The 15,841-nt window shown below is 37.0% G+C and overlaps 1 long non-coding RNA gene across 2 annotated transcripts; it reads right to left on the bottom strand.

The window, feature by feature from the left end:
- Positions 1–219: 219 nt before the first annotated feature.
- Positions 220–10,799, bottom strand: LOC310895726. Of its 2 annotated transcripts, none has more exons than XR_014580906.1 (3): positions 8,596–10,799; positions 8,417–8,524; positions 220–1,426 (listed from the first exon to the last, which is right to left on the bottom strand). It is a non-coding gene; the product is annotated as an uncharacterized lncRNA (long non-coding RNA). The 2 variants fall into 2 exon arrangements; XR_014580907.1 differs by lacking the exon at positions 220–1,426 and adding an exon at positions 3,450–6,261 and having other exon boundaries at positions 8,456–8,524.
- Positions 10,800–15,841: the final 5,042 nt, after the last annotated feature.

Below are 15,841 nucleotides of genomic sequence, written 5' to 3'. Positions count from 1 at the left end.
ATTCTTCCCAGATGTGAGGTAGGAATACATAAAAATCTCTGTCTGAAGGTGCGTTTGTGTCCACTCATGCTATGCAGATGCACACTTTGGTATATGCAATGCTTTAGCCCTGCATTTGTATTTACTTCAATACCTTCTTTTTTTCTCTCTCCCCCCACCCCCACCCCCACCCCCACCACTTTATCTGAATGTGAATTAGGATTAGGAGTAAGAGGAAGTTATCAGAAAGTTTCTTTTCCTAGGCCAATCCAGATTTTGAGAGGTCTTCTTGCCAAAATATTTATTAATAACTATTTCTCATTAGCAACTTTTAATGCCTATTCTTATTCTTATGTGTTTACCACATAACCACACATTCCTTGTCAATTTTGGGCCTGCTAAATCTCAGGTGACACAGGAGATTACAAATTTCTTTGGTTCCAATATTTGCAAGAGGTCATTTCAGCCTGCTGGCTGCCTTCTTCTACTTCTAAAAAAAAGTGAGGAAAAACTCTGAAGTACAGTTTTTAAACACTTATCTCCTGGCATCTCATGCATTTGGACAATTGAGTAATTTTGGAACCATCCAATGTCCCAGTGCGTGTCCTGAGACCTTCTTACAGCCAGTGATGGACATGAGGATGGATGTAATGCAGAGCTGGATTTCGATAAACAGCTCCCAGAAGATTCCTAAGTAGCATCCTGCCTACAGGCTCATTTATTTTGCATCTTCCTTTGTGAAGCGATATTATTGCACCTCTTTGAAAGTACAGTCTTGGAAGGACAGCAAATGGATCACCTGACAAAGTGCTAGAGCTGAGAGCTTTCAGCTCACATCAACCTAAAAGCTGGGGTTTTGCAGTGGACTTTTCCTGGGCACCCATAGTGATGTAACACACTACTTCAGCACAGCAGTCTTTCCTCCAAACCTCTGTAGGGATCAAGTGGGAGGTTTTACTATCACAAACATTTCTGGGACATGTTTGAAAGCCTCAAACACAGGTGATTATCTAAAGATATCCTCATTTACTCTTCACAGAAATGGTTTCCAGCAGGCAGTTCCCCAGATCAGCTTCTACAGAAATTGCAGAAACACATTTTGGGAAACACTTTACCTTCTGATGAGAGGTATGTGAGCACAAGTAAGCATTTTCATAGGCTATTTTTTCAAAGATCTATCACAATTTCAAGGCAAACATGTCTAATATAGAATGACTGAGAGGGAGGAGTCAGGGAACAACTAGTATGATTAAAATGCAAACATATTATTGTGAAAAAAAAAAAAGTTTTTGATTCAGAAATAAGGATTTACTGAACTTTCACAGTGGAGTAAAATGAATTACCTGTCTCTGAGCAGTCGGTGGTTTCCAGAAGATTCAGGATATCTGATGTGTGAAGAGGAAGATGTCAACCCATATTATTTCATGTGACACTTCTCACTGGTCACCTGTGAGGAATATAAAACTTGTTCGGTTGCAATGAAAGATGGCAGAGAACAAGGTGACAAAGCATAATCTCATTTGCACTGTTCTATTTTCAAAATGTTGTTATTTAAAAATTCTGTTTAATTAATTTGCTTAGTCACAAACTTTATTCTAATTTGCCATAGTGAAAGTCTATCTTCCTTTTCCTTTGTTATGTATCAGACAGCAGGTGATGCATGAATAGAGATGTGTCAGGGTTGGTCTGTGAGGTTTTTCCTATATATTCAACTATTTGATTCAGGATTTCTAAAAAAGTATTTTATCCTGGTCTTTCCACATTTATCTGAAGAGCATAGCCATATCTCTGAGCTGGTCAAGATGCAAATTTGGAAGAGCTGCCATGGTTTTAAGTTAACTTTTCAAAATGTTTCAGTTTATCTGTTTTTGCACTGAAGTTGACCAGGACCCATCTAACTGTTGTCTCTTTCCTAACAGAAGCATCACCCTTCGTCTCCCTCTTTGGCTAACACTGAGCAATACTTTCAGGAGCTTATTTTTCCAGTCTAAAATCTGAGTTATCTAAAGGTGCTACTAAAAACAACTAATGAGCCCACACCATCTGGGTTAATTAGGTGGGTGAGCAGGGTGCCCAAAATGCAATGAAAATGAGGCCATGATACAGCCATATGTCATCTTACGTTATCTCAGATATATGTGAATGGCAGCTTCCATCAGAAGAACACTTAGTAGGAGTGAAGATAACTCCTTAAACCACACGAGACTACACTTGCCTGTGCCATCTGCCAGAGGTCAGAAAGCAAACATAGAGCAGTTGTTTAGCAAACAGAAAGATCTATGTAAATAGAGCTTTTTGTCATTTCTTCACTCTTTAATTTACAGTAAATAATATTCAATTGGATTAAATCAGAGTGGAAAGTTGTAATACAGGGACTAAATGTAAATTAAGTACATCTGGAGAGATGAGTACATCTATTATGGTTTATTAGGTGTTTATTACAGAACAGAGGTTGAAATGCCAATGTTAATTTCATTTTGACTTTATTATTATAATTATTCGTTAACCATTAGGTTTCTAGCACTTTTTCTTTAATTCTGGAACTATCAAACACAAAGCTTTTTGAATGAACAGATAAAGCATTTGAATCTCTTCCTTTCAAAAAAATAAAATCTCCAGTCTACTCTGCAGGTAGCAGAGAATGTTTGAATGTTTAAGCAGACATCTATTCCATGAATTTGAGAACAGATTTTCAAATTTAACTGTTGAAATTCAGGCACCTAAATTCAAAGTGAACAGGCTCATTTTCACTGTTTCTGAAAACAATGAATTACTTTAGATTTGGAAATAACATTTCCAAAAGTTAAAAAATCCCAGTTCCTGAATTCTTAAGGAAGGTAACTGAAATCAGGTTTGCAGGATATACGGATAGTTTTGGACATTTTTTTCTTTAGCAGTCTCCTTTAGCTGCCCGTGCTTGAGGACATTAACTTGTAATAGCCATCTTCTAGGCAAAGCATTCAGAATCTGTGACATAGCATTTGGCTGACTCAAGCTTGTCTCTTTCTGTAACAGAAATTGGCTTCCCTACTACCCCGTGACTTACCATCACAGTGCTAAACACTCTCCAGAACCCTTTTGAAAGGGATGATTCATCCCTGGGGTATTTTTAGGAATTTGTTAACTTGCATTTAGCTTAGTGTGCTAGTAGCCAATAAACAGAGTGAAGACAAGCTTTGAGTAGTCACACATAAACCATTTTGAATGCTATAATTGTACTACATTATCTTGGTCTGTAGACTGAGTCATCTGCTGGTTAAGCAGAATGGAAAAAACAGCATAAGACTGTTGCTACAACAGGGAGTTTGATAAAATGCTAAAGAAATCAGTGTTAGAAACTGTATTATATTTATCTTCCCAGGATTACACCTGCTTGTTCTAGGCACAATTTGCAATACGTGTTGATTTTTCCAAAGTTAATGACATTTTACATGTGAATATTTCAAGAATCTAAGTGTCAGTGTTACAGAAAGCATTGTCTAATGTTAGTCTCACACCAATGTACCTTTCTGAGCAAGTCTGATGCAAGATAGTGACCATCTTGTGTCACTGTGTATTTCAACCCATCTGAAAGAAGATTGAAACACAGCAAGCACTACCTATTCTACATGTCTGAAGACCCAATTTTTCCTAACAATTGGAATTATGCCCAAAGTGGGGTGGTGGAAAGGAGAAAAAGGGAGAGGGAGGAAAAGAAAACTAGAGCAAAAAGCAGTTTGTTATTAGCTGACCTGACCAGTTCAAACCAAGCACAAATCAGAAATAAGTTTTGCAGCAGTTAGCCTAACAAGCAGGCAATAAGTAAGTGAGATTTTACACTGTCCTTGGGACTGTGAAATGAAACCCAGCTTTTGGCAGCCAGAGTAGGGGAATGCCACTTCATGGAGAATAGAAAGTGATGAATTACAGGAACTTGGCACACTGATCAGATCATCTCATCCTCCCACTCACAGCAATAAGACCCTGGCATCCTAGTTTACGCAAATATCAGAAACACGATCTTCACCAAAGCACACATGTATTAGAAGGCAGTGACACGGTCTGTCATGTTCCTTTATAGAGAGTTCTTCTTCAATGCATGTCATTCAGCTGTCTGGCTACACTACGTGTAATGAATTAAGCCTGTGAAGTAAATGTTTAGCTGTTCGGAAAATAAGAATGATTTTGCTTTTTCCATTGAAGAATGCTGAATCAGTGAAAGCAAAATATTTTTCCAAAATCCCTGTGAAACTGTAGTAGAAGATAGGGTTTTGATGGATCAGATCATGCCAAAAATATTTCAAAACCCTCTATAATCACATGCCAGGGTACCTACTGAGTTCTTTAGCACCTGATTAATGAATAAACAAACAGGTGAGAGGACAAAGATGCTTAGAGCCTATCTCATTTACAACTTGCCTGAAGGTTTCCAGGATTTTCAAATTCATGGGTCAATACAAAGGCTCATGTGGATTTGGAAGCCTGGAAACTCTGAAAACTTCACAGCTGCTGCCCTGGCTCTGCAGTGACCATGATATTTTCCAGCTTCCCATATAATGCTGCTCTCCATTTCTTCACTTTGGACATAATGAAACACTAATTGAATCAAAAAAAAAATATATTTTCTTTATGGGTTAGTAGTTTAGGAGACCACCTGACTTAACACAAGGGTTTGAATACAAGCTGATGGATGACTTCATTCTGAAATATTAATTGGCACAAGAACTGGGATTCATATGACTGCCCTAATTATCAGACTATAAAGCAACATTCATGCCTTGATGAATATTTTATTTTGAATTGCAAAATGGAATAGAATAACAGGAGAGACTGAAGAAGCCACCTATCTCAAGTACCAAGCTTCATAGATCTCTCTAGGAGACATTAGACCTTTCTAGCAAAAGGAACAGAAGCCAACTCCCCTAATTCTGTATTGTTATTTGGTGTTTAGTCAACCACATGCTCCTCGTTATGCCCGGAACTCTATTATGAGTGTATAGTACAAACTTGTAAGTAGTTTTTCTTCCCATTACATCCCTTTTTTTTTTTTTCAGATAATTAGCTCTTAGCTAAAGAAACAAGATACAATGCAAAGTTACCAGATCTATTAGAGATTCCATCAGAAATCAGAAAGTGATAACAATTTTGTAATGTAATGGTGTATTAAAAACAATCTTGCAATTTAATCACAGTAGTTCTTATGTAATTTAAAGCAGTAAAAAATGTTGCAATATTGAGACACTGAGTGCAATAATAATGAACCAACACTATCCAACAGCTAATTTATTACAAACATTTTTTAATGATTTATTTAATGATTGCACATACATGTATGCATAGAATGCTTCCTTCCATCAAAAAGTACTTGTAAGGATTTCATTTTGTGTTGTGTGTTCTTTCACATTAGAAATGTGAACTTCCTCTGCAGAGGAAGTTGTCTCATTAATTTCTATAAGACAAACACTTGCCTTGGTATCATACAAGAAGGCACTGACCAACATGAGACCAGATACCTCTCAGTAATTCTATTTAAAACACTTTCTCTCTCAAAATTAGCGAAACAGAGTTGGGGTTGTCCATTGAATGAGCAACAAGATGAAAGCAATGCTGCTATCTGATATTGTTGTTGGGATTTCCTCAGCATAAATTCAACTTTGACCCACTTTCTGGAGCATGACACAGAGTGGTAAGAGCAGCAAAAAAGGAAATGTTAGCAGATGCAGAAGAAATAAAAACACAGGAATTCAGGAAGTAGTTGGTAGTATGAAATGAAAGCCTGACACCCAAAGGCTAAAACAGAACCACTGCAAAGCTGGGGACAGTAACCACACTGTTGAACTTGTACAATTCAAGTTATTTTTTGTTGTTGTTTTGGTCCATTTTCTTTCCTAAGTTGTTTTTTTTTTTTTTTTTTTCCCTCTCCAGGAACAATCCCAAAGAACAGGAAGTTAAAATATAGCTAGGTTGTAACCTGATCACTGAGGCCAGATTAATTACCGCATATAGCCCATATTTCAGTGAAAGTCCTTCCTAAATATCCAAATTTATAACCAGCATATACACACAGGATAAGCATATATCCCTGATATAGGGCTGCAGTGTTAAGAAAATCCTGGTCTCTGGCAGCTGAACCATGATATTTTAGAATACTGTAACACCAATAGAAAATCCAAATGAGAATTTCACATAAGAGAGATAGAGAAAAAGAATCTGCAGTTCCCCACTACAATACATCAGGTTTTGCTGCATCTGATTATTCTGTTGCTGTTCTTCATAACGTTTCTTGTCTATCTGGCATGGGCACTGTGAAAAGGCATATTAAATAAGATGAATCACCATCTGCTTCATATAAGTTAGCTCTTCTTATACCTTTGTGATAGTTAATAACAATTGTCACCAAATAGCAGTTCACAAAGACTGTTTAAAACTTCTTAAGATTATACTGAGACAAGATTCCAAATGAACAAAACAAAATAAATTTCCCTCCAATTCCACCCTAGCCAATACAAACAAGGAATTTGGTTTTCTGGAGAAGCCTGATGCCTCGAATGTTCCTTCATTCATGTAACCATGTAAACATGTAATCTAGTCGATTTATTGCTCTACATATTTCCTTGACTGACTGCTACTAAAGTAAAAATTGATTGTTAGCTTATTTTCATTCCTTCTGGTTTTCATCAATTACCTGTATGGCTTTATATATACTCACGCTCTCCTTTTTACTTTTTCTCCAGTGTGTCTAACTTTAACTTCATCTCTAAATCACCAGTAAAACATGGTTGACATCCTCTTGTTTAATTCAAATCTCCTCAGTTCCCTTGTGTGTCTGTAACATAACCAGTCTGGCCAAAGTCTTCCATCTCCACCCACAGTAATTTCCAAATCATGAATTCAAATCATGATTCATTCTGTGGTGCTTTTATTCAGAGCATAAACTTATGTTTCAATAGCTCCATGACTGGCACCTACTCTTACAAAGCCTGAAGAACAATTTACAAAGGGATTTCCTTTTAGATCCCTGTTATTTATGAGTTGCATGACATAAGCATGTAAAGCTCTTTTAAAGAGATAATGGAGTTTTTAATGATTTTCTCCATTAATTGGACTTAAAGCACTTCTGGTACTAATGCAGTTACAACTGTTTTGTAGTGGCCTGGTTTCAATAATTTCAATTGCTGTTTCTCCTACTGTGCCATGTCCAGAAAGGAAAAAGGAGGGGAAGAGAAAGGAAAAATGAATCAAAAGAAAAAAACAAAAGAGAGAACTGAATTTGCAATTGTGTGTAATTGAGGACTAACTTGAGAATTTGCCATTAGTTGCAAAACTCATTTTCTCAAAGACCGTAATCAACTGTTTCTAAAAAGCAACCCCAGTGTGTAGGAGGTTATTTTAATTAACAAGGACTATCAGCACTTATCATAGCACCGTAAGAATTGGTGACCTTTCAAATGGCCTTAACATGAGAAGCTGGCTTCACAGAGGTATTGCTGTTATTATTTTAAAGCATGTGGAAATACTTTTTTTTTTCCTTGATTTTGCAAATCAAAAGTGAACATTAGATTATGATAGAAAAATGCCATCTTCTGTTTCGTTCTTTATTCTTTGCTAACTCTGCTTTTTTTTTTTTTTTTTTTTTAACTGCAGTGAGCCCTGAGTCAGCATTTTCCACAGAATTTGATACTAACCTCCACTCTGAAGTAGTACTGGTAAACTATTACTGCATACCTAAAATGAGGAACATCCCACTGAAATACATTACCTTACATTTATCTACACTAAACTTCATCTTCCATTTTATCAGTCAGGTATTCAGCACAGCCAGGACTTGGCTAGGTCCTTCTGAAATGCTGCTGAAGTCGGCATGCATTTTTTACTACTTTAAACAGCATAAGCTTCCCAGCAGATTTTTTTACTTCATCTTATTCCTCCTTCCAGATCATTTATGGATAAGTTAAGAGCACAGATCACTGAAGTATACTAGTAAAAATTTTGCTGTACTGTTTGTTAGTTTATTTTGTTTTGTTTTTGTTTTTCCCCCATGTGTTTATGTAAGCATCATCCCAATGACAATTTGATTAAAAAACATACAAACAAACAAACAAAACCTTCAGCAAGCTAAATTTCCAAAGGAATTCTGGTTATTCAAATAGATTATGTCAACCGATTTTCTCCCATACCCATGACTGTTGATCTCACCGAAGAGGTCTAGTAGTTTTTAACCTATACAAAATGCATGATCGCTCTCTCCTAATATATCTATATATCACATACATCATGTAAATTCTATTATTACATGTTGCCTGATCTGTGTGGTATGGCTGTGAGAATTACAGATTAAAATTTCTCCAGATTTTCCCTCAAATAATTCTCAGTATTTGGCACCATATTAACTATCTTTGAGTCCTCAGAGACCTAAGCAAATCTTACTGAAAGATGGCATACCACAGTTATAACTCACTTTTTGCAACCAAGTAGGACTCCTGGGTGAGTAAAATACCTGGTTCTGGCAATGTATTCTGCAACTCCTTCTTCTCTCACTTCAGTTTGAACCATGTCCTCTTTTCAGCTATGAAAATCAAAAAGATCGGGTTTAAGAACCTCACCACACTCTTCCAAAGCAAACAAACACACACATACAAAAGCAATGTCTGTGCTAGACACCATTTTCAGTCTTCCTTGGACTTTGCATATCTAAGCACAATCATCCATACACAGAAAGAATAATGAATTATGCATAAGTTCAGACTTCTGTGAAGAAAAAAAAAATGTTCAAAACATTTCCGTGGTCAAATGCTTCAATGAGTAACTCTCGTTGTTGATAAATAGGGGCAGGTGGGGAATCTGTATGAAACGACTTAAAAAGCTGTTTGCAAGGATTTTGTTCTTCTGAACAGGGTCATATGAAATAATCATCTGATACATGCTGTGCTTGTTTGATATAAATCTACAAGACTCTCATGTGAAGAAACTGCACTGAAGCAACAGGATCACCTTACAAAATAAGTAGGATGAAAACATCAGTATTAATTTAGGATATAAAAACAGCTCAGGAGCCCACATGCTTAAGAGTTTACTGCAATTAGTCAGGGTAGTTCTCAGTAATGGGAGACAAAGACACATTGAAAGCAGACCTGACTCTGAAGAATATAATGATGTTATTACTGGAGTTTTCAAATCTTGCAAAGTGCTAAAATAAATTAATGTTCAACAATTTAAAATGATCAATCTGTTCTCATACATAGAAGATTTAACAGTTATGATTTTTTATTTTATTTTTCAGTATGAAAGGAAAGAGGACTGAAGTGACCCCTCAACATATTCCTATCTCACTACAGCTTTGTAATACAATATAGCTGTTACAGAAACAATCTTCAATAGGGTCCTCTCTACAGAAATTCTGTTTTTATTTGGTGGGCAGTAGTATTGATTATACTTCCTATCTGTAGCCCCACAGGTTTGGCCCGTTCTGTCTCCTGAACGCTGACAGCAGGATCCAGGCAGCAGGATACTAAGCAACTTGCCCATAAGGAGTTCCCTCTGCATATCTGCCTTGGTATCTCATTTTGATTTGCTTACATTAATGCTCTAGGTGGGATTAGACATGTTTAAACTTTTGTTGAGATTGTCTGCAAGACTGAGAAACTCTGTAGATGTTTAGGCCTGTGTAACTGACCACCTTTGCCCCTGCTGAGTGCTTCTGGAGGTTTAATAGATTCATAATAATCACTACGCTGGTGTGCCAGGGGGGCAAGGGGGACAACATGCTTCTTTTCCCTGGCTGGAAAGACAATGGGTTTGGAGAGGATCTGTAGCCAGTCCAGCATCTATATGCACAGGAGAGGCAACACTGAGCTGCAAAGTATGTCAACAGAGAGAGGTTTGTTATCGTTTCCATGGCGGTAAGTGCAGGGAGGAATGCTGAACTGTTTACATTCTTTCATATGCAGCCTGCTTACATTTCTAGTGTCCTCCCCTTATCAATCACCTTCCTGAATTCCTGCAGTGAATCACGCATGGATGAGCTGCAGTCCATGGTTATTTTACACTCAGGTGCTGATAAGAGTATCTTTCTGCTTGTGTCAGCTTCTGCTCCATAAACAGCCTCATTGACCCATTTCCCCAATACTCTTGGTAATAAGTGAAGGCTTTTCAAGGATTATATTGTTAAACTGAAATTAGCCTTCACTATGTGTTTGCAGTGACGTTAATGTAACAATATGTAACACAAAAAATGCTTGCATTGCTCAGTAATTTTCCATCATGGACCAAAAATTTTTTGAAAGTCTCTGTAACTGCTTTTTTGGGGGTTTAAAATGGCCTCCATGTTTAGTCTGCATTTCATGAACCTTTGGACATGTATAGTGTAAATATCTACATATAATCTCGCCACTTCTCTCACTTCTATATTTAACAGAGAGAATTGGGAGGGTTAGGTACTTTAAAATATGTGTTATGACTTGTGCTCTAGAAATGTATAATTGTCTCCACTGACTAGAAAGGAAATTTGGATGACATGCCCAGATACAGATGCCTATACTGCTCATGACAAAAAACAAAACAAAACAAAACAAAAAAACACCTACCATGATTGTCTGTTAGATAGCAGTTCCCCTATTGCTATTATGGAACATTCTATCCACTAACAATTTGTTCTTCAACAAAATAAATGCATAAATAGAAATTATGGCAACTTTGTATAGTAGAAATGCCTTTAATTTTAAGACAAGATTGGTGTTTCATTCTGTGTTCATTCAAATGCATTCCTGACCTTGAAAACAGCCAAAACCAGTGAGAATGAGTAAAACAGTATCAGCTGAAACATCCAGTGACAGTTGCATATTCTGTTTGTATCACACATTTTTGAAATGGGAAATGGGAAATAAGATTAACAGGAAAAAAAAAAAGTTTCTTAGATTTCTGTTGAATTTGAGCTGACATTGTTTTGCATGCAAAATTTCTTGGAAGAACAGGATTCATGGTTGCTCAGCCGCATACCTTTCTGGCCTGTGTGTAAGAAGGCAAGAATTTTCTAAAAAATAGTTCAGTACACATGCCATTGAGATATGCAAGATAAGCCCTGTTTAGCCTGACGTAGACCTGTTCTGCTTTTGAAAAAACTGTGTTGAGAAGAGTATGGTTTGGCTTTCAAAAAACATATTAATAAAGTAGAGTTTCTTTTAGCAAAGTATTTATATATAATTAACTCTGATATCAACATTCGAAGCTGAATATTATTACTTACTTCCACATCCTTTCTTGAGTCAAGGAGTTCTGAGTTGTCCTGATCAAGAGCCAAACAGAAGAAAAAATAAATATATATGTATATATATAATTAAATTAGCATCCTCCTAGAAAACGGATTGTAAGAGGTAGCAGTGAGTAGTAAGTCAAAACTATTCACATTCTTAACAATAAAGAAATAGTGATATTTGCATAACAATACACTGCTATTACCTGGAAGAAATTATAGATTGGAACCAGTTCATATTATAATCATTAAAAGGCAAGAAACATTATCAAGGTTCTCTTCGGAAGTATTTACATAAAATTCAACACTTTATTTTTATAATTTAAGCAGACTTTAAATTTTCAACAAAGATAAGTGAAACTTACAGGAATACTCACATTAGTACTCTTCCCCTATCCACCAATGCTGTAACTCTATTGTATAAGACCACCAGATTTGTCAGGCATGATCCGCCCTTAGTGAAGCCATGCTGACTGTCACCAACCACTTCCTTATTTTCCATGTGCTTTAGCATAGTTTTCAGGAGGATCTGCTCCATGACCCTGCCAGTCACAGAGGTGAGACTGACTGGCCTGTAGTTCTCTGGGTCTTCCCTTTTCCCTTTTTAAAAATGCGAGTTATGTTTCTCCTCTTTTTGTCAATGGGAACTTCACCAGACCACCATGACTTCTGAAATATGATGGACACAGGTTTAGCAACGTCATCTGCCAGTTCCCTCAAGACGTGCGGATGCATGTCATCAGGTCCCATGGACTTAGGTACCTTCAGATTCCTTAGCTGGTCTCGATCCTGGTCTTCTCTGCAGTGGGCAGTTCCTTGACCTACCAGTCCCTGCCTTTGCTTTCTGTGAGTTGGGTGGTGTGCCTAGAGCACTTTTCAGTGAAGACTGAGGCAAAAAAGTCGTTGAGCACCTCAGCCTTCTCCATATCCCTGGTAACTAGGTCTCCCATTCCCTTATGGAGAGGGTCCACATTTTCCCTAGTATTCCTTTTATTACCTATAGAATCTTTTCTTGTTACCTTTGACATCCCTGGCCAGATTTAATTATATCAGTATTCTTGTAGTTCAGTTTCAAGCTGTGTAAGTATAGGCTATTGACTGCTTAACCACAAATTCATTTATTTTCTTGGATATCTGACCGAAAGTGTTGTTAATATAATTTCTAAAAGATTTAACTACAGTGAAATTTCCTACTTTGAAATTTGTTGCTGATGGAGGAAATTACTACGTGTAACACTACTGTTCCCCAACATTTGCATTTGCTGGTTAAAGCATTCATGCAGAACTTTTATGTGATCTTCAGCAGAATAAGCCTAACTCATTTAGTATGAATAGGAGGGGAACTGTTAGACTAAGACAAGAGCAACACAAGTATGTGAAAATCACTTTGTCTATGACATATCCCAAAGGGGTTTGAGCTGCCTATGAGGAATACATTCTGTGCCAGTCTCCACTATGAAGAGATGGAGATCCTTAAAGACTGTTCATCAATGGTAAACGGACTGCCATGGTTTAGTGTTGTATCATTAATTACATAATTGTATATGATCAAAAAATCCCTACAATATCACGTTGCACTTGATCTAGTCTTTTTGTTGAAACAAAAAGAAAAAAATAGAAAAAACTTACTGTGCATTAGTAATTGTGAAGTTAGATTAAGGATCTAGCACTGCCACTCACCAGGCTCTTGTTCTGATACAATACAAGAAAATATCTCTGGTTCATACAGTCTTAAACTTAACATTTTGACCTCAGCCACTCAGAACCTTTTTATAGTGTCAGCCCCTGATTTTTAGTAAGAGCTGCTCATTGGTTTTAATGGAGAGTTCTTTACAGTGACTGACAGATTTTCTCTGAAAAATGCCAAGTATTTGTGGTGGAAAGAGAAATAAATAAATAAATAAATGATAATTTGGTCTGCTCCAGACTCTGCTTTGAGTTTCTTTTTCCCCATGTGTTGTGTATTCCATAAAGAGATTGAGGGCAATGGCAGTTTCTGAATGAGATTATCCATAGTACTTCAGTGCATTTCATGTGTTTTTAAAATGCTCCGAGCAAGATTCTGTCTGTGATGAATATCAAAGTTCTCAGGCAGGGGAATGAGCTTCAGTGATCTGAAGACAGTTTATATGAGCTACCCTATCAGGTGTAATTGAATGTAATTGAAAAGGCATGAACATTGGAACATGATATTCTGTTAGGACACCGACACAGTTTTGATCTCTGAACTTGTATTTCAATGATAGCACAGTTCAAGGGCACAGGAATATTTCCAGCATGGACAAGGCCAGACAGTCAGGGGTGGAAAGATTGCTGAGCCCTGTGGAGATGAGCTGAACTGTATCACTTGCCCTCTAGGCCACAGAAAAGCTCCTAGCCCATTCTTATTTCCTGCTGCAGACATAGCCTTGAAAGCTGTGCTATGGATGGGGACAAGCCCAGAATCTCACATCATTGCCCCAATTATTTCTTCAGTAGGCAACCTTCAGCTAAACGGAGGGGAGTGGTGAGAAGGAGGAAGACACTTTCCATGAGAAAATTAGTACTTAGTATTGCTTTAGCAAAATACAAGTCAAAGAAAACCCAATAACCTTCCTTAATGGTTAAGACTACTTTGGATGTTTGGGGCTGCGTTCCCAACAAGCACGGAGTCTGTCAAGACAGCCTTGAAAGTTCTATTTTCCTGATGGACACAGCTTTTGACTATATTGAGATGATTAGAAATAGAGATCAATAAATTTCTGTAACTCTGAGGCCAAATGGCAGAGCTTGCATTTGAACAGCTAACCTCAGTTCCCCAAGGTGCAGAGGGGTGACCATACTCAAAACCACTGGAAGAGAGTGCTCCACTGGTCCTAAGTCACTTAGCATAGTTACTGGATTGGGCAATCTCACTGTTTGGGGCAGAAGATGGCCTGCAGTAAGAACCAGTCTAATAATATGACTATGTAGATGATCATGTCACTGGGGTCATAGTAATTTTTAGACTACTAATATAGGCATATCCTTTCAATACTTGGCTTCTCTTCATCTAAGTATAGAGATAGGAGTCATTCCATGAGTGGAAGTCAGTTACTACCCGTAACACTATAATTAGTAAAATGAGTTTGAAATCATCCCAGTGCCCTGGAAAATTCAGGGAAGTATTCTTCCTCTTGAGAATTGAACATCTTTAGTGGTCTTAAACTAATTGCGTATTTATATGTTACCATTTATTAGTAGGAATGTATTAGAGTCACAATAGTCAAAAATGAAAGACTAATAAGTCTGCTACACCTCAGTAAATGCTATCAAATTTCATTGTGTTCCACCCAAAAGGCTGCATTTTGAGGTAGATTCAGGGAAAGATAAATATGTCAGAGAGAGCTGATTCTCCATGAGACTGGTGTTTCTCTCATAGGATGACTGATTTTAATGAAGTTAACATTTCAAGAAAACACCTCAAAATGTGCTATCCACATTTGGAGCCTCCATTCATCTAGCCAAAGCCAAATAAAAAGAAGAAAATAAGTATTGCTGTTGAATTCCATTTCATGCCTTATGTTAGAGATTTGTAAAACTGTCTCTTGCTGACTTGGAGATAAGTGAAATAACAATGAATTCAGCTTGAGGCAAGCAGCTTTTCAAGCAGACCTGTCAGGAATCAGAAAGACAGTTCAGAGTAATTCATTCTTGTGCTGTGTCTCAAGTGACTTGAGAAGGAATCTGGAATATCTGAAAAGCAAATACCATTAACTTACTGTACAGGAAAAAAAAAAAAAAAGCAACAAACAACCAAAAACAACCAAAAACATGTATTGTATTCCTCATTTGTAGAGAAACATGAAATATGGAGCAAGGATAGTACTTTGTCCAGCATACAATGGAGTACTGGGGTTAATCCATTTTCTGCACTTTACAAAATGCCTGCTCAAGAAAACAATCTCTAGGGGATCAAGTGCAAATGAACTGTGAACCTAGAAATGAAAATAGAAATCACCAGTTGGAAAATAATGTGGATAGGAACAGCTAGAAATATGCAGAATCAGCTTACATCAATGTACCTACACCTAAGCAATTTAGCCACCAAATTATTTTTCCCCTAAGAGCAAAAAGCCTTTAAATAGTATCCAGAGTGGATTTAGAGCTTCCACTGGAGAACGGGCTTTTGCTTCATTGTGGCTGTAGGACCAGTGTCATAGATGAAATCACAGACATATTTATAGCACCACAGCTTTTCTGATTCAAAGAAATGTAATGGGGTGTTCCTTCTATTTTTGGAAGAAGTGTTAGAGATTTATGGAAGCAAAAATGTAAAACAGAAAGAGAAAATCTAAGATTTTTTTTTTTTTGATTTATGACATTATTATGGATTATGAGTTATTATGAGAATCTATGAAATGCTAATAAATAACAATGAGAAAAAAATAAACACCAAATGGCTTCAGTGAATGCAATCCACTTCACAAAGAAAGATACTTTTTCTCTAGCAATTCCTGTGGAGATGAATCACCCATGATGTTACAATACTTGGAGCCATTTCCCATGTGAGTCTTTTTTAGCAGAGGAAAAAAAAAATAATAATCTGAAGAGTATTAAGGCACAGTTTGCTACCTCTGCTTTCTCTTAGTGGAACAGCAAACAACAGGGTGGGGA

Source organism: Anser anser, assembly GCF_964211835.1.
Source record: "Anser anser genome assembly, chromosome: 2".
NCBI classification, from domain to species: domain Eukaryota; kingdom Metazoa; phylum Chordata; class Aves; order Anseriformes; family Anatidae; genus Anser; species Anser anser.
The sequence above is the reverse complement of the archived record's forward strand: the minus strand, read 5'-3'. Positions and strand labels throughout refer to the sequence as shown.